The sequence below is a fragment of the Schistocerca serialis genome, chromosome 12, assembly GCF_023864345.2.
Source record: "Schistocerca serialis cubense isolate TAMUIC-IGC-003099 chromosome 12, iqSchSeri2.2, whole genome shotgun sequence".
NCBI classification, from domain to species: Eukaryota; Metazoa; Arthropoda; class Insecta; order Orthoptera; family Acrididae; genus Schistocerca; species Schistocerca serialis.
Window position 1 is genome coordinate 124,309,557 of NC_064649.1, and position 26,308 is coordinate 124,335,864.

Genomic DNA, 26,308 nt, shown 5'->3' on the forward strand with positions numbered 1-26,308 from the left:
CTGAGTCGCAGATAGGCACAACAAAAAGACTCACAATTAAAGCTTTCAGCCATCAAGGTGTTAACAAAAACACACACACACACACACACACACACACACACACACACACACACACACACACACACACACACGAACGACTGCAGTCTCAGGCAACTGAAACCACTATTATTTGTCTGTTTTGTTGCTCTCACCATTATTTGAGTCTTGTTTGTATTTATTTTCAGTTTGTGGTTACCATGGCATCAGATACAATTTGTATTATGTTGTTCATGCCATTTTTCAGTGCCTTCTCAGATTATAACATGCACAAATAAATCAAAGATAGTGTGTTTGTTTACGATTAATTTTGAATCCTTTGGTGCCACTTCTTTTTGTTTTGTATAAATAAATAAATATGGAAAGAAAGGAGAACCTTGTCATACACCTCTTATTATTTTAGGCTGTTTCTTAATGGTATTGTTATCTGTTTATTTTTCTTATCTTTTAGCTCTCCTGTTATACAAGTTTTAATCAGCTCTCCAAACAGTAATTTTCAGCCCACTCTATCAAAAGCTGTCTATTGGTCAATGAATGTGGCATGAATTTTCTTGTTTGTCTTAGTTCTTATTTCTAAAATCACTTGTAGTGCCATTATAGCTTCCCTAGTAGCTTCTGCTTTCTTACATTTATGTTGGTCTTCTCCTAAATTATGGTTAATCTTAACATAGAATCTTTAACAGTCTTGAGTATAATTTTTGAAGCGTGGCACAATAGTGCCGAGGTTCTATAATCTGAACAATCACTGCTATTTCCTTTCTTAGGCATGATTTTTTATTAGTGATAGTAGTATTCCATCCTGGTAGCAGACACTCTCTAATTTATACAGTTCTTCCATGTTATTTCCAGCATTCTTTAATAATTCAGCAGAGATGTTGGCCGTTTCAGGCGCTTTGTTATTTTTAAAGTTGTTTAAAGTTTTGTTGAATTCTGCTCTGATAATTGGTGTTAATATGAATTCATTTTTCAGTTTTCCATTGTGAATCATTTGTGACTCGTTTTCCATATGTACTACTTCAGTGTATTCCTTCCATCTATCTTTTTTTCCGGTTAAAATTGAAGTTCTACATACATTTAAACTGTAGTAATGTAATTTTTTGGTATATCTTGCCTGTGTTTATTTTTACTGGGTCTGCTTAAATCCCCTCACTTATTTGTCTTATTCGTTCCACTTTTTCTATGCAGCACATTCTTTAGTCCTTTGCACCACTCATTCCCATTTGTACTTCATTGCGTTCTAAATCTAATATAGCACTTGGCTGTAACCATTATATTATCACTATCAATGTCAAAATTGGTGTAGGAATGACAATATTTTATTTGGATTCTGTGTGTCTGTTTGATGAGAATGTAATCTATGTGGCATAAAGTACTGTCTCCTGGGGGCTTTCCATGTATACCTTCTTTAGGAACTGAGTCATTTGTTCATTATGACCATTTTGTCATCAGTTAGCATGTTACCAGGCAGGAAGTTGCTCTTCTTTTCTTATGAAGCCGATAATTAGTATAATCAATAATGGCATCAATTGTGTGCTTAAAGGCAGAAAAACATCTCTTCACTCAGTCCACAAGTTGGCATTTCCTGAAACTGCTTTCTTAACCATGGTGAAAACTCTTGGACAAAGCTAAAAATATGGGAAGAATTTTATGTAATTGTCTGCTGGTATCTGTTCTTTAACCTGTGTTCTTTTGTTGTAGTTTTTACAAATAGCTAAACTACTGTAGTGTGTCTTGGAGTATTGTGCCTAGACTGTTTAAATTGTCAACTCTAACTGTAAGAACTGTGATTCCCACTTCTTATTCCCTTTGCGGCACACAATGACTTGAATAACACACTGTTTAAACAGTTGGTTTGAATGCTTATCTTTCAGTTACAGCACTTTTAAGCTGAGAGTTCTCCACTGTCTTCTGAATCAGAAACATATGCCATATATGAGCTTCAGGATGTTCTCTCCTAGACCATGATGTAGGCAGGCATGTACAGCAGACATGCATATGGAGCAGGAACTGCATCTGAAAAATCATGTTCATTATGAATATTACGTACTGTGATTGATAAACAGCATTGTTATTTACAGTATACAGCTGCAGAATTTTCAATCAGTGAAAGCTGTTGGGAGAGGGGGTTTTATGTAACACTTGCATTTAAGAATGTTTCACAGGCTTGCATACAATTTAAGAAAAATATTAATAAATACTATTGTTCAATTGTTCACTATGCAGGTGTCTATACGTAACCAGTCAGTAGCTGCCACCTATGTAATTTTGAGTGTTTCTATACATAAATAATATGAAAGGTGGCAAATAGATGTAACATGTAACATGTAAAAATTACCATTCATCATAATTTGCAGTACGTAGGTAGTCATGGGACATGTGATGCATTGTGTTATGAAACAAGTTACTGGGAGCACGGCTTGGCTGTCCATAACATTCGGGTCCACAAAGTTCAATGTACTGATCAGTTTATTACTTTTTATAGATACACACACTTCAAAATTTCCTTGAGGGATGAAAATTTTTTATAGATTTGTAAAATGTCAGTCAGTTGGCCATCATTGGTTTAGCATATAATTTTGTTATTTTATCCTTAGTGGATCTTGTTCAACTCCACAGCCATGAAGAATTGTTGGTCAAGAATGCAACCAGCCACAAATACTTTTAAAAACTTTATTTTAATGCCATTAGATTTGAGGCTGTCGTACCTGGCTTTAGACGGCAAATTTTTTTTGACTACAGTAATGTGTTTATCAGCTGTGAACTTCGTAAGAATACTTTAGTATGTAGCACTACTGTATATGTTGCATGAATAGCAAAAATGTGCTAATATGCCTCCCGTTATATACTCTCAAATTTTTTTCAGTGGATGTTGTTTCATCTGCTTTTGGTTTTCATGCCTTTTCAAGATCATCCCCGTAGTGTTGGGGGGGAAAAAAAGAAAAAAAAACAGTGCACATATTCTAAACGAACCACTGTTGTCACAGGAACAGGTCACAATATTAATCATCTCAGTTGCACCCTTGGCAATGTACTAAACATTTAGTGTTTTTGTTTACAGTGAAAAGTCGAGCCCCCAACCTAAGATATCATTTCCCAGTAAGGAAAGATCTCATCTATGGAAAGTTAAGCAAAGAATGTGTCTAGCATATGCAACCCTAAATAACAGAAAAAATGCTTAGTCCATAAGAGTGAGCTTCTTATATATGAGTAACTACAATCACAGCATGTCAGAGGAGAAATTAACAGTATATTTGCTAGGCTGCTATCAAGAGTCAGTGGCAAATGTTTTGATTTTGGTCTCCGTTCTCTTTCTTCAATCGTATTGTTAGGATGTTTACTAATGCAGGTGTTTCCTATTGGAATAACTGCATCCTTGTTCAGAGTCCTGACAGTTGGGGCCCAACTTTAATTTGTGTGGAAAGCCCAAGGAACATGTGCAGGAATTATTGGCTGGCATCAGTTGCTTATTTACAGTGAACTGATATTAAATGATTGTGTGAATGTATATTTGTAGTTTGTGAGAGTTCCATTTTGTTGTGTAAATTATATTTGTAAGTATTCTTTGATATCTGAAATGGTGTGTTAAATTTTGATCCATATGCGTAGCAGTAAGTTGCAGATTTACTCAAATTTTGTAATCTAAGAGCATCCATGTATTCATGGTATCTTACATTAAAATTTCAGCCAGTTTGGCCAAGATAAAAGCTGTATATTCCTGATTTTTCAAGACTCAGCCTAGTGGCTTTGGTTTTGTGTACTGTGTTATATCGAATTCTATTATGTGCATGCATAAGTTTAAAGTTGAAACAATTATCTTAGCAATAATGTGCGGAAAATGTTAGTTCATTTATGGAATTATAAGACATGTGACCTTAACCAAAAGAGGAAACAATTTCTTTTTGTTAATTAATCCATGCATATAATAATAATGTCTCATACATTTCTAGACTATGTTCTGTTGTTAATTTTGATATGTTGTCTACTGTGTTTCTTATACCTATTTCAGACAAATTTACGATTAATGCAAAAAATACACAACTTGTATGAAGTAACTAGTCACTGGGTGAGTGAATGTTTGTTGTGTGGGCACTCACTTTCAGCCGCTTTCAGTACCTTGACAACACATTCACCATTCTGTTAAATTCTTTGTGATAAGTCTTTAACTTATAAGGGAAAAATGAGTCAGCACCTCCCCACAATGTCGAGAGGAGGAAAATGGAAGTAGGATGGCATTATCCATAACATATCCTGGGTATAGGGTTTCATATTAAAATGACAGTTGTTTCCTATTATATAATGTCAATTTTTTACCCTCAACCACTCCGTGCTACATAAATAATCTTTGATGTTGTATTATCAATTATTTAAGAAATATGCTTTAATTTTTTTGATATCAGTATTTTAGTTGTTTTTTTAATGTCTAGGAAATATATTGTATAACTTCATTCCCTTATAGAAAATTCTGTTTTTTTGTTTGTTCAGTATTGATAAATGTAAGTTTTGGATGAGTGATGTTCCATTATAATGTCTGAAATGTCTTATGTTCTGTTTAAGCTAAAGAAGTTGAGATTTAATCTGATGTTAAATAATTGCCCACACACTGTGGTTTGGGATGGGGAGCTGATACAGATTAGTATGCTGTCATCCATATAACAATTTAAAATCAATAACTTGCAGGTTATACTACTTGTAAATTTATCTTGACTGCCCAACTGTAAATGAACTAATGATCATCAGAATTTCTGCTTCATAACAGGCTGATGAGATACAGCTGTACTGTGGCTTGTTTCAAACAGATTTAAATAAATAGTACACTGCTAATATAATGTCAAGTGAAGTTCTTCACTGAAATTTCGTACACGTACTTATCAAGTGATGAAAATTTATCGTCTACTTTAAACTTCAGATGACCTATGGTGATTTATGTTCTATACATAGTAGACATTGTCATCCACATCTATGATTAAATTGCTTCTAAAAATTATACCTATTTGAATGTAACTTGTCTTGTTAAGATAAAAATTATCCTTTTTTTGTGGAAAGTCTTTTGTTCACATAAGTGGTTTTATTCTTGTTGTATGATAAGCTTTTTATGCAATTGTATGTAAATGTTGATTACTCACCAGGAAACTAATCTGGGGTCAGCAGAATCCCCAGTAAACAACTGCCGTAATGTTTATTTTTTTTATCAGTTTTATCTGAAGGAATTATTCAAATTCATATGTAAAGTTAATACCAGTCCAATTAATGCCTAAAGAAATTTTTTCCCCTCGTACTGTGTACTGACTTCTACAGCTGGGTACTGTAATTATCTTATAAGTGCTTTTAAATATAAAGATGCATTACTGGTCCTTGAAACTGTAAATGTTAGCTTTTTTAGCTTCAATTTTATTTCGTTAGTTCATATGCACGTCAGTGACATGCAGTGAAGACGTTGTAACTCCTTTTGTCTGTGAAACCCCTTTAATTCCAGTAACTCCACTATCAAAGAGAGCTTTGAACGTGTATGGATTTCCGTAATTTGTCAATAACTAAGCTGCTTCTTTATAGTTACACATGTAGTAACTTCAGTACTATCACTTCATACTATTTTTATGAAACCTTCTACTTCTCTTGCAAAATTGCACAAAATGGAGTTCTTCATTGCCTACCATCAATATGTGTAATATGGGACAAATCAAATTGGAACAGTGCTGTATGTGTATAAACGTACACAGAGTAACAAGGATATCAGTAATGAATAAGTTACACATTTTAATGACAGTGTTACACTAAAACAGCATTAATTGTCATTGTAAATGTGTGATTTTCCTTTATTGTGTATCCTCCAATAATGTCACATTCATTTTACCTTAGACAGCCCTTGGGCATTTTTGGCATTAACATCATCTGGTGTTCTGTCTGTTCACTGGTACACTTCGTTGTAATCTCATTTTTAATCATTGAGTTCCTTGTTAAAGCTATGTTCAGTTTGTGTGGTTTGGTTTCTAATCACATATCTGAAGTTGTCAAAGTAAATACTTGTTTCCAATTTGACACAATGTTATTTATTTATGTACATTTTTATATGGACTCATAAATATGATGAACTGTTGAAAATGTATATATTATATGTGTACTTTGGTGTTTCAGCAATCTGTAATACTTATTGAAATTCAGTGCAGTCCTAATTTTCATGAAACTATATTATTTATGTGTAACAGCACTTAAAACATCTCTCTCTCTTGTATACAATTTCTTACAATACATCAGGTGTTCTTGTTATTGACTCATTTAAAACCAGTTGAGTGAATGCAGCCATTTTTCAATTTAAATAAATAAGCTTTGGTCTGAATGCTCTATGGTCATCAGTTCTCGTATATATAGTGAAACTCAATTTAGAAATAGTGTCTGTTCATGCAATTTCCATGCAAAAATTAACATTTTCATGGTGCTATATATTTGTTTTAATGTATATTGTTTCCATATAAGCTAATTTTTGGAACTGTGACTTGTTGTTGTTAATACTGTGCAGGTAATGTTCTTTCAATTCCCCCTGCATACATGAAGACACATTTATGAGGAGTGAAATCAGTGGAATTGACGAGCATTCCTACATTTGTGTCTCTTCAGTATCCGATTTGAGCACTCAACTGTGCCAGCAAGATACCATCAAAAGTGCCTGTAGTCAGCCCTACCACTGGTGATAAACTAATATATATGTGCCAAAATTCTGTGAGTGATGGTGTGTAGTTGTAACACTGGAATGTATTACAGAATATCCTGCAGGAACTGTTAGCATCAAAACTGTAGTCAGCACATGGAAGATGTCACCGAGCTTCACGCTTTAGGGAGACAGTGTGGGGGCCTGGAATACACCACATAGGAGCTGTGTTGCCACACTTCCTCGAAGAGGTCTTCACCAAAATATGCGGTCGTGCTGATGGGAAACACATCACAGTGTCATTATTACTTCAGTGCTAAACAACTGGACTAGCCTCTGGTGGCTGAGCTCAGCATCACTTCAAACCTTCGAGAGCCATCGAGGACCTGCGTCGATATCGTCGTGTGGAAAAGTCACTTCTTTGGATTTTGATGGTGCTGCTGGATGACGACGGGACTTTTGCGATGTGACAGCAGTGTATTGTGTGATCGTGGCTGAGGCACAAGCTATCTTTGAGTCCTCTACTAGAATTCTTCTGTCTGCAGCCACCAGGATGACGCTATGGCTGTACTGGACATTAATGATTCCTTGGACTCCTGGATTGAACCTTTCCATCTTTGTCTGGCACACCCTACCCTCTGTACCTCCCATTGCAGTAACAGTGGCTATTTGACACTAAGGAAGGCACTTCATCTTCCTTGCCGAGAGGAAATTTGTGCTAGGCAGATGAGCCCTCAGCACAGCTATCGAGTATCAGACCTTCAGTTTTGGATTTGATGTCAGCTTTATAGGGAAAAACATCATTCCACAAAGAGTTACAACTTGAGGATATTGGAACCAATGGATACAGAGCTGGATGTGCAAAAAAGCCTTTCTCAAGAGGTACAAGACGTGGGTAGACTGCATCTGTTGGCGGCAGTGTGATGTGTAACATGGCAGGGTATCACCCATCTTCATTACTGCTTCTGAGGTACTGGTGGTACAGGCTGTGCACAAGTGCACTGAACTTGGGTCTGGGAACATCCATCAGCACTTGGACAATATGTAACTGTACAGCAAGGAACACATCATCAACCATTCTGTCACTTAATTATGGAACTAATTAGATTGCATGAATAAATATTAAGCACAGTGCACAGTATTAACAACAACGGGCTAATCACTGGAAAGCACATTGGTAATTATTTCTTAATTCTGTCAGATAAGTTGATTATTAATCACTGTGGCAGTGTCTTCATTATTGTCAGAGGAAAGTTTGAATAATCAGGAAAATTATATTAAACAATTAATTTTTGTTGGATGTATGTGTTGCCATAACAATATTTATGCTTCAGCTATTAAATAAAATTAAATTGTGTAACCTAATAGTCATTTGACAGACTGGTGTATTCATTTGGATTTTAAGTACACCAATATATCTTTCTTTAATATATCGTTTGAATACTAGTCACTTGAGCAGTTTATATATCGAATTTGCATACAGCATTGCGTGACACTTCTTTGTAATTAGTTTGTTAAAGCTGTACTTGGAAGAAATTCACATGTTGTTGGTATATAATATATAGTTTAAATGTTAGTATATCCTAGGCACTCATAATGTTGTATTTTTAGAACAGTTCCTAACATTATTTAAATTTATCTTGCAACATTTTGTTAGTCTTTATACTATGTATATATTAATTTACACTTGTATGCCCCCCTTACTCATTGTTTTGTTGCTGATCTCTTACAAAGCAAATCATTTATTGTATGTACTTACTAATCTGTCTTTACTGTCTATTCCTGTTATAAATTGGCATTCTTATCAGTGCTCAGTGTTATCCAGTGATGGTGTTCAAAATGAAATAAAATTCTGTTAAACATGCAAATTGTTTAAATCCATGTTATTTTGAATGTCTGTCACTTATCTCTTGTTTCACCTTTCACACTGTTTATTAATGTGATGATGTGGTAGTCAGGAAGTTATCTGAAGATCTAAAACAAATTCTTGCCATATTTTTGCCCATAATATTTAGCAGAGTTGTTTGTGGTATGACCTGTTATCAGATACACAACACTGAAACAGCTGTATTTGTTTGATTTTATGCTCCATTAAAACAAATTTTCTAGCAAAATTTCTTTTGTGGCAACATTTAGGAATAGAAGCTTCAGAGTATCCCCACGTCAGGACACACAGATAATTTGAGCGTTCAGCAGTTATTCCGTAATCATTGGCAGGAACTGACTGTCTTAACTAAAACTGTGGCATTATGTTGCATGTAACTAACTGTTCAGCATAAAAAACCATCCACTATGGAGTAGAACAGGCAGCATGTAGCGACATCAGAGAAGTTGTTGACAGCTTGATTTCTCCCTGAAACATGAAGGACTGGGTGGATCTGAAGAAAATTATCTGAGAATTTCCATATCATTTTGTTAGGATTTGTTATTATGTAGGAACAGCAGCTGGATACACACAGATGCAGTACAGAAGCTGTGGTGTTGTAAGTAAACAGATGCTCATCCTGAGGCTACACTAATTATCATATATGTGTAGGGTGTGATTCTTTGTTAGGTAAGTGCAGCATACTGTGTCTAAAGCTTTCAGCTGTCAGTAAAATCATGTAGCTATTGGAAACAGAACAAGAGGCACCTTGGTCTACTTGAAACATTTCATTGTGTGAGGGTTTAATGTTAAATGGGAAAGTATATTAGGGTTTAAATTTCCGTTGCTCATGGTTAATAGTAAAGAAGTGAAAGGATTTGAGTGCAGTGGTGGAGACAATTTACACGTCCACATTATTGAGCACAAAGGCTTTGCAATACAAATCCATACTCTTGGAAAGTGGGATATTAAGGAAGTTAAGTTCTCTAAAAAGAAAATACTTAAATGTCAATATAATGGAAACTCATAAAGTTTATAATCAGTGTAAAAATGAAAGATGAGCTATCTTTGTAAAGAAGGTTAATATTGCTTTACCTATTTAAAGATTAATAATAATAATAATAATAATAATAATTATAATAATAATAATAATAATATGATGTCTAAGTGTATCAGAATAAATGTCTCACAAGTTCCAGTAGACAGATTGTAAAATAGTCTTAAATCAACAATGAAAATGTTTGTTTGAGGTCAAGAGGATCACAAATTAAAACTAACTTAAGAACAACATAAATGGCAAGTAAGATGTTTCTATTACTATGCGCATTCCTCAGATACTTTGGGTGATCTAGAAAAGATAGCCACAGTATTAAAGAAAGTAACAAGATATGAGAAATAATATTACAAGTATGAAGAAAATGAATGACTCCTGCCGAACAGGAACAAAGTAGTTAAGTAATTAAGTGAGCATAGTCACAAGTGATCATTAACGATTATAAAAAGTTATGTTGGAAAGATTATGTAACGGTAGCTTTAAGATGTAAGAGTAGGATAATAATAATAGAATTGTTAGTAAAATTGTGTATGTAACTTGAGACTTGAGCACGAGATCTATTTTCTGAGTGGTGGGATATGTAGTGTTTCTGGATATTTGTAAACACCCCAATACACAATTGCAAAGCTGCTGACGAGAGATGCTCATGAATAAATTGAATAAGGATAAATGTAGTGGGAAAGGGAAACTGTGTTTTCCTCTCTTGTATGCAGTGAATGTGGAGCATTGGTGGAGCCGGTGAGAAGGGGACCAGTTAAAATGGTATTACAACCACAGGTCATCTGGGAGTCATTTGTGCCATGGTGCAGAAAGTTCCTGAATCCGAGAGCCGTGGATTTAACGACACACCAACAAGGGTGTAATGAACAGTTGAAGAGCAGTAGTTCTTTATCAGTGTTTCCTATTCCCTCCAATCCTACAGTACGCATGCACAGATGTTTTGAATGTACTCAAGAGAGTGGTATTACTGTAGCAATTGTTAGTTGTGTTAGTAAAAGTAATAGTGAAAATGTTGGGCAAAATATACTCCTGTTTGTGAGAAGTATGGCTATTTATTTAGTAGCGCAGTAGAGAGAACTTGCAGAAGCATTCCAGGAATCTTCACCGCAGTTGGATCGACAGGGAGGTGGCACGGAAGGATCCGGACCACCAAAAAAACTACTCTGAGAAGGGAGAATAAAGGTAATACTACTTTCTTCTGGCGGTGTATTGGGGTCGGCAAAATATTGCCCTGTTATACGGGCCAGGGACGCAACTTCCCCTATTGCTGTTACAAGACCCGCCAGAAAATCTTACAAAATAGACAACAGCAGGAAAAGAAGGAAAAATACACCCCAATGGCTAAGAGCTCTGCAGACTAGAAAGAGACTGGAAGAATGTATGAGACAGAAGAATCGACTCAGATGATTAAGGTATAGTGAAATTTAATTGTGATGGGACACAGGGAGTCAGTAGTAGGAATAGGAAGATAAGGAAAAACAATAGGAGATTGTGGGCAGGGGGAAAACTACACAGTGATCTCCTGGACTTGTGCTGTAAGGTTGAGTGTTGTAGGGTCCCCTAATTGGGTCACATGTGCACTACACATCAAAGGCAGCTACACAAGTTGCTGACTATGTATGAGGTACACACAAACAGTTTTAGATTAAGTGACTCTCCATCTAATGCAGAAAATAATAGCTGTAGAAAGCCAAGAAGTATCAGCATAAGATCCAGAGAGATGCCTTCCGTCGGTAAGAGTATGAAAACCCTAGTGGTTAACTGCCGATGCATTTGTAACAAAGTCCCAGAGTTTGAGGTGCTCCTAAAAATCACAAGCTCACATAATACTGGGTGCGGAACTGAGGTTAAAAACTGAAGTTAAGAGTAGTGAGATCTTTGGGCAAAATTAAAGTGTACACAAAAAGATAGGGAAGGGAGTAATGGAGGGAGGGTATTTTTCCCAGTAGAAAAGAAATGCAAATCCACAGAGACAGAAATTGATGCTGCACATGACACTGTTTGGGCAGTGCTCAGTATCGAGGGTGGGTGTAAAATTATATTGATCCCCAGACTCAACTCCTGATGTAACCAAAAACTTTAGAGAAACCCTCAGTTTGCTTGTTATGAGTTGCGTAATGATACTTTAATCATTGGAGAAGACTTGAATCATCCAGCAATCAACTGGGGTAATTATAGTTTTGTTAGTTGCAGTTGTGACAAAACCTGTGAAATGTTACTAAACCCCCTCTTGGAAAACTACCTAGAGCAGAATGTTCAGAATCCCGCTTGTGATGAAAATATAATAGATCTAATGGTAACAAACAGAACTGATCTGTTCGACAGAGTTCACATTGAAATTGGTGTCGGTGACTATGAGGCATTTATAGCAACAGTGAATACTGAGTACAAAGGGCACCTAAAACAAGCAGAAAGATTTATATGTTCAGCAAACTATACAGAGAAGCAGTAGTGTCATATCTCAATGAGGAACTTGAAACTATTAGCTTAGAACAGGAACTGTGACTCAAATTTAAAGAACTAGTTGGCCATACATTGCATAATTGTGTACCCAGTAGAACAGTTCGTTATTGGAGAAATCACAAAGAAAAACCCAGGAGTTTGCCTCAACTTAATTCTCATTCCACTGAAAAGATGAGTGATATAGATATTAATGTCAGGGACACTGAGAAACAGCTGAAACCATTAAAATTCAACAAAGCCTCAGGGTGCGATGGAATTGCTATCAGATGCTATACCCAATTTGTGGCTGAGTTAGCCTGTCTATTTATTATTATTTTTTTATTTTATTTTATTTACACATAAAGTTCTGTAGGACCAAATTTAGGAGCAAATCTCCAAGGTCATGGAACGTATCAGTACATGAAATTACAACATAAAAGTAATAACACGTAAAAATAAAATGTTTATGAACCTGAAGAAAGGCAAGCCACAAGTTATAAGTAAACGCAATCAACAATACAAGTATCAGCTTAATTTTTCAAGGAACTCCTCAACAGAATAGGAGTGACCCCATGAGGAAACTCTTCAGTTTAGATATGAAAGTGCATGAATTACTGCTAATATTTTTGAATTTGAGTGGTAGATTGTTGAAAATGGATGCAGCAGCATACTGCACATTTTTCTGCGCAGTAGTTGAAGTCCAATCCAAATGCAGGTTTGATGTCTACTGAGGATTAACTGATTGAAAGCTGCTTATTCTTGGCAATAGGCTAATATTGTTAACAAGAAATGACTGTAAGGAATATATATATATATATATATATATATATATATATATATTTTGAGAGGCCAATGTCAAAATACCCAGATTTGTGAACAGGAGTTGACAAGAGGTTTGTGAACTTACACCACTTAGTGCCTGAACTGCCTGTTTCTGAGCCAAAAATATCCTTTTAGAATGGGAAGAGTTACCCCAAAATACCAAATGACATAAGCAAATGAAAATAAGCAAAGTAGACTAATTTTCGTGTTGAACGATCACTTGCTTCAGATAACATTCGAATAGTGTAAATGGCAATATTAAATCTTTTCATGACAGTTTACTATCTATCTGAACACCTAGAAATTTGAACTGTTCAGTTTCACTAATGATATGCCCATTCTGTGAAATTAAAACGTCAAGGTTTGTTGAATTGTGTTGTAGTGCCCCCAGAATTTTACGAAAGTCTGGATACACTTGTGTTCCAGCCATTTCGAACACGTGTTATTTTAAAGCAGGGCGTAAGGATGAGCATGGGATACTGCACCCATTTATTGTTTGTGCAGGCAAAACTGGAAGGAAGATAATTCGTCGGCACTGGCAAGTGTTCAGCGTGACGTGCCAAAAATAATCAAATATGGCCCGGAAGCTCCATGGCCGGCTGCAAAGAGTAATGTAGCTTCGTATTGTTGGAAAAACAAATGGAGACACTCGAAGTAGTGACTGTTTATTAGATATTGAACTGCTATTGAGAGTACGTGGATAGTCAGCCACGATAAAAGCTTATGTATTAATTGTGTTCAAAAATGTGTAATTAACTGATACTGGGTGCCCGGTAATGTGTGGGCTTACGTGATAAAGTTTAGTTTTTTTTGTTTTTTTTTTTTTACAAAGTGGAAATAAATATGTTCTGGTGAATTGAATGATATTCCAAGAGTAGCGTATTTTTTAAATAAGAAGAGGGTGAAAATTTCCTCTTCCTAGCAGTGAAATCTTCGGAGAAGCATCTGGTGCTAGCAGAAGACATCAGCGCTGCAAGAAAGCAGAACCAGCATTCTTCAACAAGTAAGTCCATGAAAACGCTTAAGCCGTATAGAGAGAGCTTAACATTACACCGGACCACCGCAGTGTGTTAGAAACTGTATAATCTATCATATGAGGCACTGAGAGCACAAGCGGACTAACCCCGGAGAAGTCAATATGGAGGAAACAGGTCTCATAATACGGGCCCACAAATAATGTATGTTTGTGATACTTTGCAGCCTTGTAACATGCATATGATGTAACTGTGGTTTTATTGAACAATATTTTGACATAGATAAATTACAAAAGTACTATATAGTAGAATATTAGCAGTTTTGTTGTGGCTTAGTCCATTTTCGCTCCAAGTAGTTGAACATTCTCAATGACAGGTCCGTTAGTACGCTGATGCATGTGACAATAGTATTCATTACTAGTATACATTGTACACATTACATGTACCATTTTACATTGGTTTCTGTAATGTTACGCATTGTGTTACATTTCAAAATCATCCACAGGCAATGTTTCTACAGCATTTGATGACGTTTGTAAAGTTTTGTAGAAATCATGATGAAGTGGAGGTACATACGGAAGCAAACTTAGCAGATCCTTCTTTTTTGCCTCTGTAATTACATTTCCATTAGGATAAAGCAGTTCGAGATTGCTGATGCATGTGGATGTTCGTTTGGCCACATCAATTTCCTGAAATGGCTCTTGGTTTTGGTTCGAGTATTTATACAATATTTTGAATCTGTTGGTTGCTTCATACTGCAGCCACTGTATGTTCAACCATTGTACTTTACAATTGCCAGAAGACATTTTTCGATTCGTGATGTTTCTTTCGAGTTGTTTTGTTGAAAAGAAACATTCCGCATTCATATTAATTACCTTGAATGGATTCCTTTTTCTGGCACTCACTACCACATCATTCCAGTGTTTAGGACGGTAAATATTAGGAAAATACTTTTTTCGTTTCTGAACTAAGCCAAAATCCTGATCACAGGGCAGGTACGAGTGTCCGCTAACTAAAAATTTATGGTCTATTTCCTTCACAGAGAACTCTGAGCTGTTGACAATGTATTGGCACAGTACAGCAACCTTTATGTTTCTATTCTGGCCTCCGCACTGATCAGAGTACATAATTAGTTTTTCAGTCCTGACAAAATTGCGTATGAAGTACAGCAAACAAGAACCAATTTCTTGTGGCCCTCTCGACGCAATGGATTCATGCCACAGAAACATGTATACATCATCATTGTGCATATTGTGGATGCCAAAGCAATATGTCCACAACTGACGTTTGTAATAGCAAACTCCAGTTGAGATGATCGGTGTAGGCAAAGTTTTCATCAAATCAAATGTTATCACTGTAACGTTACCATCTGATTTGCTAAGCAATGTATCACTATGTAAACCTGCCCGTGCATACTCAGCTTTTTGCTGATGGAATTCACGTTCTGCAATTAACTCCGTCCTCTCCTTATCATTATCGGCAGCTGTTATTTTTACCTGCAAAGCATCGCATGTTCGACAAGAGTCGGACACTGGTGGATGAAATGACAAATTGAAGTTTTCGTAAAAAATTTTGCGGAAAATAAAATGAGAAACGGGCATTTGCTCCTCTGCACAGTATAGTGAATACATGACTGATAAATTTAAATCTGGTCCTAAATACTTTCTACCGTTATTTTTATGATACGCATAATGGCTTTCATACGCCGGGAATTTTTCTATGAAACGTTTTACTACATCAACTTTGTGGCGAGGTGTTTTATTACCAGGTTCACCTTTACCTCTACCATCACGAGGAGGGGTGGCTTTTTCCCCTTTATTCTTGAGTACCCTATCGATTCTTCCAGCAGATACGGCTAAAGTATTCTGAAAGAATCTTTTGCACACCCTCGTTTCAGACCCATTTGAATTGAGCAAGTAATACAATCTCGTCTTCTCCCTACGTGAATGTTGCTGACCTACGTAAGACCGTGCTTTATCAACGACTTTAATCATGGTAAACAGGAAAGCCGACTGCAGATCGTGGCTGCCTAAATTATAAAACTCATTGAACACTTGTTCCTGCTGTTCTTCGTTGATGTGTTTGTGGCACTCATACCGGCACGTACACTCGCTGATTTCCCGCAATTCCTTTTGAGGTACAAGGTTACCCTTACGGTTTACATACTCTTGACCTAGAGCTCTCCGTTCTTTCCTAACGTTACGAAGCCATTTATCTTCGTTTCTAAGGCGCTTCTTTCCTCGGCTCCGTACCACGGCATCGTCGTTCGTCTCTGGCACGTCCTCTGGAACAGTTGTTGCTGCAGCCGTGCTCGCTCTCGCGTCTCCCGGCACTTCCCCATCGGACGCAAACATCTCTGTAATAACAATATCCATCCCTCAATGTAATATTAACTACACTACAGTAATGGTCAACGTGTGCATTGGTATCCACAGGCGAAGCAATTGCTCAACACAACTCGGCGGGCGGTAAAACATTGTTGTACACATAACATTACAAGTGATCGTTACTTGATTACACAAAATAGCAATACATAAAGTATTGTTTGTATGTCATTCTGTTTTCGTATGGAAAACAACCTGCATTTTCTGAACAAAGTCACCATTCGAGATACGGTACATCTAGACGTGTTTGCATATGAACGCGTTAGTGTACAATCGACAATGTTATCCGCAAAAAAGGAATGGAACACAATACAAACTAACCTTCCAATTGCTCCTCCACGCTTTTCGCAGGGGCTGCCATGTTGATCAACTGAAATACACGTCCACGTGGTCACTGGTCCAATACGTTGTTCCACACTAAATACACAAGTCTTTCGTTCGCCGGCGTCACGCGCAATGGCAGTGGACGGAGAGCATAGAGCACAAATGGACTATGACGCATAGTCCACTCCTGCTCTCAACGGTATCTATCGGCGGTTGAGTGCAACAGCAATGTTTACGTTGCTACATTAGACAAACCTTCAGATAAACAAACAGATCAACATGCATTGCATAATACTCGTATACTGTTATCACAACATGTCAATACCTCCAATTCACAAAAAGTGTGGGTTAGTCCGCTTGTGCTCTCAGTGCCTCATATATCCCTCAAAAAAATAACTGTAGTGAGTGAGTAGCTTAAAGAAAGCACGGGTCACAACCTGTCTGCAAGAATGGTAGCAGAATTGATCCACAAAGCAACCATCCAATATACTTTATATCCAATCATAGAGGTATGAGGTATCTTGAACAGAATGTCCCCGTCCATGGTGACCGGCACGGATTTACATAAAAAAAATAAAAAAAAAAAGTCACGAGAAATCCAACTTGCAACTTTCTCATGAGACGTCTGAAAGCTGTCAGGTAGATACAAATTTCTCGATTTCCAAAAATTATTTGATTCAGTACCACACATATGTTTACTATCAAAAGTATGATTGTATGGAGTATCACATGAAATTTGTGACTGGATTGAGAATTTCACACTAGGGTGGACACAAGATGTGTCCTGGATGCAGAGTACTCAACGGATGTAGAAGTAACTTCAGGTGTGCCATAGGGAGGTGTATTGGTGCTGTTTTTTGCTGTATATTGATGATCTTGTGGACAAAAGTAGTAATAATCTGAGGCTTTTCGCAGATGATGCAGTTATCAACAATGGAATACAGTCTGAAAAAAGCTGTGCAAATATTGAGTGAAACCTTGAGAAGATTTCAAATTGGTGCAGAGATTGGCAGCTTGCTTTAAATGTTCAGAAATGTAAAATTTTGAACTTCACAAAACAAAAAAAGTAGTATCCTATGACTATTATATCAATGAGTCACGGTTGGAATCAGCCAACTCATACAAATACCTGAGTAATGCTTTGTGCGGATATGAAATGGGGTCGAGCTGGTAGACTTTGGTTTAATGGTAGAATACTAGGTAAGTGCACTCAGTCTACAGAAGAGATTGGTTATAAGTCACGCATGTGATCCATCCTAGTGTATTGCTCAAGGGTGTGGGACCCGTACCAGATACAACGAGTAGGGGATACTGAGAAGGGCAGCACGAATGGTCACATGTTTGTTGGACCCACGGGAGAGTGACAGAGAAATGCTGAAGAAGCTGAAGTGGCAGGTTCTTGAAGACAGACATAAACTATCCTGAGAAAGCCTAGTTACAAAGTTTCGAGAACCGGCCGTAAATGGTGACTGCAGGAATATACTACAACCCACTGTGTATTACTCCCACAGCGATCATGAGGACAGGATTAAATTAATCACAGCATGTGCAGAGGCATTTAAATAATCATTCTTTCTGTGCTCCCTACATTAATGGAATGGGAAGAAGCTCTAATAACTGGTACAGTGGGATATACTTTCTGCCATGCACTTCAGTTATTTGCAGATAATTGCTGATAATTCTGTATATATGGAAGAGATCTTTAGTCGCTGGAAGGTTTGTTATTGATTACTTAATGGTAAGACTGATATTTTAAAGCCAGATTTTAAACTGCCAAACATTTTCAGGGGCAGATGTGAAAGGTACAGACAGCTACCTGCACTAGATTAAAGAACAAAGACAAGCTAATAAAAGTGCTTCAAAGTAATGCAGACATTTTACATGAGAAATAGAGCACACAAAGTGAAAAATACGCAAATTTGGAAATGAAACTGGCACCACAAGATCGCTACCGTTTCAGTGATTTGAACGTAAACTGAGATGATACTTGGCATCAATTGCAAGCAGTGTCTTTGTGTGTCTACTGCTGACAAAGGCCTTAATGGCCAAAAGCTATGATTGTGTAAATCTGTAAATGTGACGGATAAATTCACTGCTCTGTAAGTTCAAGAACAGTGGTGCAAAATTAACTGTAATAAAAGTATTGTTTCCCCTACATTCTCCACTTCAGATTCATTTCTAAAAACTGACTCAGTTTGTGAAACAAAAAACAGTGGAAGTGCAAATAAACAAAAACTGGCATGTATTACACAGAAGAAAGAAACAAAAATCGACCTTTTCGGAGACAGTCACACCGAGGGAATTTCTCAAGAACTGCAAGTCAACAGTAAACCATCAACAGTTACAGATATAATTACACCAGATGCTAGTTTCAAAGAAGTGCCAAAAAATCATGAAATATAATTATGACAAGCAGGACAGTATTGTAATTTGAGCTGGAGAAAAAGATATTTTGAATATAATGCTGTGAAAATGTATAAATAGCTTCAGAGTCTTTTGTTAGTACTATCAAATACAAATATTATACTTGTAAACTTTACCCACAATCATGATTTTTCTGAATAGTCATGTAAATAAGGAAATTAATTAATGCTAAACTTAAAATTTATTGTAGGCTACTCAGTAGTGTGAAATTGACACAAGCACACTTGACAGAGAATGTTTTACTAGTCATGGGCTTCACATAAACAGCAATGATAATTCCATTTTAGGAAACGTATTAAGGGAAGCAATTACATGTACTTCCTAAATGACAGTCAATGAATTGGGGTAGTAAAAATCTCCAATAGCAGTAACAATATAGTCGCCAGCACAAATAGCAGCAGCACCCCGACCAGCTTTTCAAATGACAGTACCAACAGAAGAACCAACATCAACAGCAGCAGCAGAACCAACATCAGCAGTGATAGTTACAACAAACCAACCAAAATCATCAGCATTGACAGTAGCAGCAGTCGTCACACCAGAAGCACCTTGCGAAGCCAGGGTTTTGCTGGGGCCAAACAGTGAACAACACCACATTACTGAGAAACTGTCAAATGTTTGCAAGCAGAGGAATCTACACCAATGCATGAGAGCTTTAAATGGAGTAGGAGAGTGTGTATCAACAGAGTGTAAAGACATATGACAGTCAGATTGTTCAAATCATCTAAGGATCAAGAGTTTGAATATTCAGTGTCTTAAAAATAAGTGCCTTGAACTTGAGATAGCAGCTAATGGTGACAATATTGATAGTTTATCCTAAATTTAAGCCAATATAAACTTGTCAGTCAGTACTGTAGGCAAAATGCCAAAGGTGGAGGTGTATGTATTTATCTAAATCCAAAACTTAAATTCAAGTTAAGGTCTGAGGCTAAATCATTAAGCATTGAAAAGTTTTTTTGAAGCAGTAGCTGTTCAGTTGTATAGTTTCAAGAATAAAATGGCTGCATCAGTTTGCAGATCACCATCTGGGACACTGAAGTCTTTCTTAAGAAATTGGAAGTATTGCTCAACACTTTATCTAATGAGAACTCTACCATAATTCTTTATGGTGACTTTAATATTAATCTCTTGTTCCAAAGTTCAGGAAAAAACTAGTTTCTAGACATATCTAAAAGCTTCAACATGTTTCCCCACGTATAAGATCACACTAGAACAACACACTGCAGTGAAAGTTTAATAGATAACATCTTTCCCAATGTGGTTACAAATGAAGTGACAATAATAAATGCAAAAACATATCATTATCAGATCATAATTCAATAACAGTTAAACTCACTGCAATTCCTACAAAGGCAAATATAATACAAAATGAGTACAAACAATTTTTCTCTACTGAAAATTGTAACCAGTTCAAAATTGTCTTAAAAAAAATTGGCCAAAAATCGGGGCACAAACCAACACAAATTATGCTTACAATACATTTTCTCCCACTTTTATGATAACTTTGAAATGTGTTTCCAAAAAAAGCTTGAGAGTTACCAATCATCTGGATCCAAAGTGTCAAATTCCTGGATTACAGCAGGAATTAAAAAGTCAAGTGAAGCCATGAAAATACTAAGTTTAAAGCTAAAACATGTCACAATATGCAGTTTGTTGAGTATATGAGGACCTACAAAAAGACTTACCACAAAGTAATAGCAAAAGCAAAATTATTGTTCAATTAATATGGCAGGCTAGTAAGAAGACCAAAATACCATGGGAAATTATAAAAAAGAAACTGGGGAACAAACTAAAGAACAGAAATTAGCCTTAAAAATAATGAAAATTTCTTTATACAAAAAGGAGTCATGGCAGACTGTGTAAACAATTATTTTCTATATATTCCTCATACTTTAATTAGCAACTGTAAGCAACAACCAACAGTGATGGCTCCAATTGTAAATACCAGCGTGATGGCAATCCCAGCAGAGGAACATGAAGTACTAAAAGTTATTAAAAGCTTGAAATACAAAATGTCATCTGTGGTGGATGAACTATCTGCATCAATAATTAAGAAAACTGCATCATGTATTGTTAAACCTGTAGTGTACATAGCAAACTTGTCTTTTAGTAAAGGAATATTTTCTGATAAGCTTAAAATCATGAAAGTTACACCCCTACACAAAAATGGTGACAGACATAAAATATAAAATTACCACCCTATATTACTTCTCCTGTCTTTTTTTCTGAAATGCTTGAAGTGTTAATGAAAATCATGGTCACAAAATACCTAGTAATGCATAAACTAATAAATAATAGTCAACATGGTTTTTGAGAAAAAGTACAGTACAAAAATAGCCATCTTGGGCTACATAATAGAAACAGTAAGAAATTTGGAAAGAATTAAAGGTATTTTTGGAATTAACTTACATTTACCCAAAGCTTTCGATACTGTGAGCTGTTAAATACTACCAGGGAAAGTTGAAGCAATAGGCATTAGGGGTGCTGTCAAAAAAATGTTTGAATCCTACCTGCAAAATGGATCACAAGTTGTTGAGCTCAGATCGTCTCACAATTGGCATGATTGTAATCTCATTTCAGAACCAAAACAAACTAAAATAGGTGATCCACCAGGCAGCATCCTGGGTCTATGTTTGTTTCTAATTTATGTCAATGACATACTGACTCCATACAGCTCAGCCAAAATTCTGTTATTTGCAGATGACACAAGTGTTGTAATTAATGATATAAAATAATCATTTTGTCCTACAGCAGAAAAAAGTGTTCTCATTCTTACAGTCATGGTTTTATTCAAATATGCTGACTTTAAATACAAAAAAGTCTAACTTTATACACTGTGGAAGTAAGTGTCAAGAGGAAAATATGTGCATGATGCTAGAAAACAAACAAATAGAACATGTGTGTACTATAAAGTTTCCAGGAATATGGATTGATCAACATCTAAACAGGAATGAACAGGAATGAATTGTGTATCTTACTCAGAAACTTAGTTCAGTATGTTTTGCCTCAGGAATATTATCCAAGGTATGTACCCGAGAATGTACCAGAGCTGTGTACTTTTGTCATTTTCGTCAGTTGCAAGCTACAGCATAAGTTTTTGGGGCAAGACCAAGCCAAGATTAAAATAAATTTTTATTATACAGAAAAGAGCTATTTGTATCACGACTCACCCCACACCGTTTTTAAAACAGCTAAAGATACTAACAATACCATCAGTACATGTTCTAATATGCCTGGAAATGATCAGTAAAATTCACTGTGATCTTCAAATCAACTCCAGCTACCATAATCACAATACAAGACATTGTAAAGACATCCACATTCTCCATACAGCAAATTAAAGAGCTGGAAGATGAAAATGAATTCAAGCATGAAGTAAACAAAATACCTGATGGAAAAATACTTCTTCAGTGTCAGTGAATATCTGTCTCAGACAGTAAATTGAAACCTTTACTTGCTTCCAATAATTTAAATGAATTTAAATTTATTTTCAAATTATGAAATACTTATAAAAATTATGTTTAATGTCTGAAATACATTTTGCGGATAAGATGCAGTTAATGCCCAACATATGTTTGTCATGCATGTGTGTTTTTGTGTACTAAGTGTTTCTTCTCTATTTATGTACTATGGGTATGTGATTTGCTTGTTTATTATTTTATGCAAAATTGTCATATGTTACATGTAAACATCCTAATGACACATCCTACATCACATGTGTGATCTTTTGGATGTTGTATAAAATAAATAAATTACATGAAATCCTCACTGGAATACCAATCAATCCAAGAGGGACTCTAAGGAAGGAGGATGGTGGGTATACGAGGGCTGTGAATGAGGCCCTGGGTGTGCTCCTCAAGACTCATTTCCCTCAATGTACTCTGGCAGATAACATAGATAACAAACAGGAGATGATGTAATTATATTCCGAAGTACTTTCCTTGGGGTCAGCCTAGCAGCAGGAATCATTCCTAATGCTGGAGGAAAGTGAGAGTTAACTTTATTCCAAGCTAAGGAGAATTGGTCATACCAACCAAGGATATGACATTGATCAATCTGCCTAAATAACAGTACCAGAGAAGGAAAGTTGCTACTCACCATATAGTGGAGATGCTGAGCCTCGATAGGCACAACAAAAACATTCACAGAATTATAGCTTTCGGCCATTAAGGCCTTTGTCAGCAGTAGACGCACATACACACAAGAACGGGCACACACACACACACACACACACACACACACACACACACACACACACACACACACACAACCACACAACTTGCACACACGTCTGCAGTCTCAGAAAGCTGAAATTACACTGCGACCAGCAGCACCAGTGCATGATGGGAATGGCGACTGGGTGGGGGTGAGGAGGAGGCTGGGGTGGGGAGGGGGAGGGATAGTATGGTGGGAGTGGCAGACAGTGAAGTGATGCAGTTTAGACAGAGGGCAGGAGAGAAGGTGCAGAGGGGGGAGGGGGTAAGTAGCAGAAAGGAGAGAAATAAAAAGAAATTAAAAGACTGGGTGCGGTGGTGAAATGACAGCTGTGTAGTGCTGGAATGGGAACAGGGAGGGGGCTGTATGGGCGAGGACAGTGACTAACGAAGGTTGAGGCCAGGAGGATTACGGGAATGTAGGATGTATTGCAGGGAAAGTTCCCACCTATGCAATTCAGAAAAGCTGGTGTTGGTGGGAAGGATCCATATGGCGCAGGCTGTGAAGCAGTCATTGAGATAAGGGATATCATGTTTGGCAGCGTGTTCAGCAACAGGGTGGTCCACTTGTTTTTTCGGCCACAGTTTGTCAGTGGCCATTCGTGCGGACAGACAACTTGTTGGTTGTCATGACTACATAAAATGCAGCACAGTGGTTGCAGCTTTGCTTGTAAATCACATGACTGGTATCACAGGTAGCCCTGCCTTTGGGATAGGTGAATGTCAGTGACCGGACTGGAGTAGGTGGTGGTAGGAGGATGTATGGGACAAGTCTTGCATCTAGATCTGTTACAAGGGTATGAGCCATGAGGTAAGGGATTGGGAGCAGGGGTTGTGTGAGGATGGACGAGTATATTGTGTAGGTTCGGTGGATGGCAGAATACCATGGTAGGAGGGGTGGGAAGGACAGTGGGTAGGACAGTTCTCATTTCAGGGCACGATGAGTGGTAATCGAAACCTTGGCGGAGAATGTAATTCAGTTGCTCCATTCCCGAATGGTACTGAGTTATGAGGGGCATGCTCCTCTGTGGCTGGACTGTTGGACTTTGGGAGGTGGTGGGAGACTGGAAAATAAGGCACGGGAGATTTGTTTTTGTACAAGGATGAGAGGATAATTACATTCAGTGAACGCTTCAGTGAGACCCTCAGTATATTTTGACAAGGACTGCTCATAACTGCAGATGTGACGACCATGGGTGGCTAGGCTGTACAGAAGGGACTTCTTGGTATGGAACGGGTGGCAGCTGTCAAAGTGGAGGTATTGCTGGTGGTTAGTAGGTTTGATATGGACGGAGGGACTGATGTAGCCATCTCTGAGGTGGAGGTCAACATCTAGGAAGGTGGCTTGTTGGGTTGAGTAGGACCAGGTGAAGCAAATGGGGGAGAAGTTGTTGAGGTTCTGGAGGAGTATGAATAAGGTGTCCTCACCTTTGGTCCAGGTAGCAAAGATGTCATCAATGAATCTCAACCAGGTGAGGGGTTTAGGATTCTGGGTTTTTAGGAAGGATTACTCTAGATGGCCCACGAATAGGTTAGCATAGGATGGTGCCATTCGGGTGCCCATATCTGTACCATGGGAGTTGGTCATGGAGGCTAGGAAGGAGGTTGTTGGTTTGGAATCCATAGGGTGTCTGGAAAGGTAGTGTTCAATAGCAGCAAGACCATGGGCACTAGGAATCTTAGTGTACAGGGAGATGGCATCAATAGTGACGAGCAGGGCACCGTGTGGTAAAGGGACAGGAACTGTGGAGAGTCGGTCGAGGAAATGGTTGGTATCTTTTACATAGGAGGATAGGTTCTGGGTAATATGTTGTTGGTCTATGAGAGCAGAGATTCTCTCAGTCGGGGCACAGTAACCTGCCACAATGGGGCATCCTGTCTGTCTAAATACATTTAAAAAACTGGTATATGCTCCTTAGGAAGAAGAAGTTAAATGAAGTTCCTCTACACTTAAAGGAACACACACAACAACCAGGTAAAGCATGTGAAATAGTAATTCACCAAATTGTTGAGAAGGTGGAAAGAGCTCTACATTGTTGGAAAATAGCTCTCTGCACCTTCCTGGGTATTGAGGGAGCATTTAGTAATACAACCTTCAAATCCATGGTTAGAACTGCAGAAGGCATTGAGCCTACCATACGCAGCTGGATTAAGATGATATTAAGTAGCAGAAAAGTAGAACCCACTATGATGAATGATAAAAAGATAATCATCATCTACATCTACATTGATACTCCGCAAGCCACCCAACGGTGTGTGGCGGAGGGCACTTTACGTGCCACTGTCATTACCTCCCTTTCCTGTTCCAGTCGCGTATGGTTCGCGGGAAGAACGACTGTCTGAAAGCCTCCGTGCGCGCTCTAATCTCTCTAATTTTACATTCGTGATCTCCTCGGGAGGTATAAGTAGAGGGAAGCAATATATTCGATACCTCATCCAGAAACGCACCCTCTCGAAACCTGGCGAGCAAGCTACACCGCGATGCAGAGCGCCTCTCTTGCAGAGTCTGCCACTTGAGTTTATTAAACATCTCCGTAACGCTATCACGGTTACCAAATAACCCTGTGACGAAACGCGCCGCTCTTCTTTGGATCTTCTCTATCTCCTCCGTCAGACCGATCTGGTACGGATTCCACACTGATGAGCAATACTCAAGTATAGGTTGAACGAGTGTTTTGTAAGCCACCTCCTTTGTTGATGGACTACATTTTCTAAGCACTCTCCCAATGAATCTCAACCTGGTACCCGCCTTACCAACAATTAATTTTATATGATCATTCCACTTCAAATCGTTCCGCACGCATACTCCCAGATATTTTACAGAAGTAACTGCTACCAGTGTTTGTTCCACTATCATATAATCATACAATAAAGGATCCTTCTTTCTATGTATTCGCAATACATTACATTTGTCTATGTTAAGGGTCAGTTGCCACTCCCTGCACCAAGTGCCTATCCGCTGCAGATCTTCCTGCATTTCGCTACAATTTTCTAATGCTGCAACTTCTCTGTATACTACAGCATCATCCGCGAAAAGCCGCATGGAACTTCCGACACTATCTACTAAGTCATTTATATATATTGTGAAAAGCAATGGTCCCATAACACTCCCCTGTGGCACGCCAGA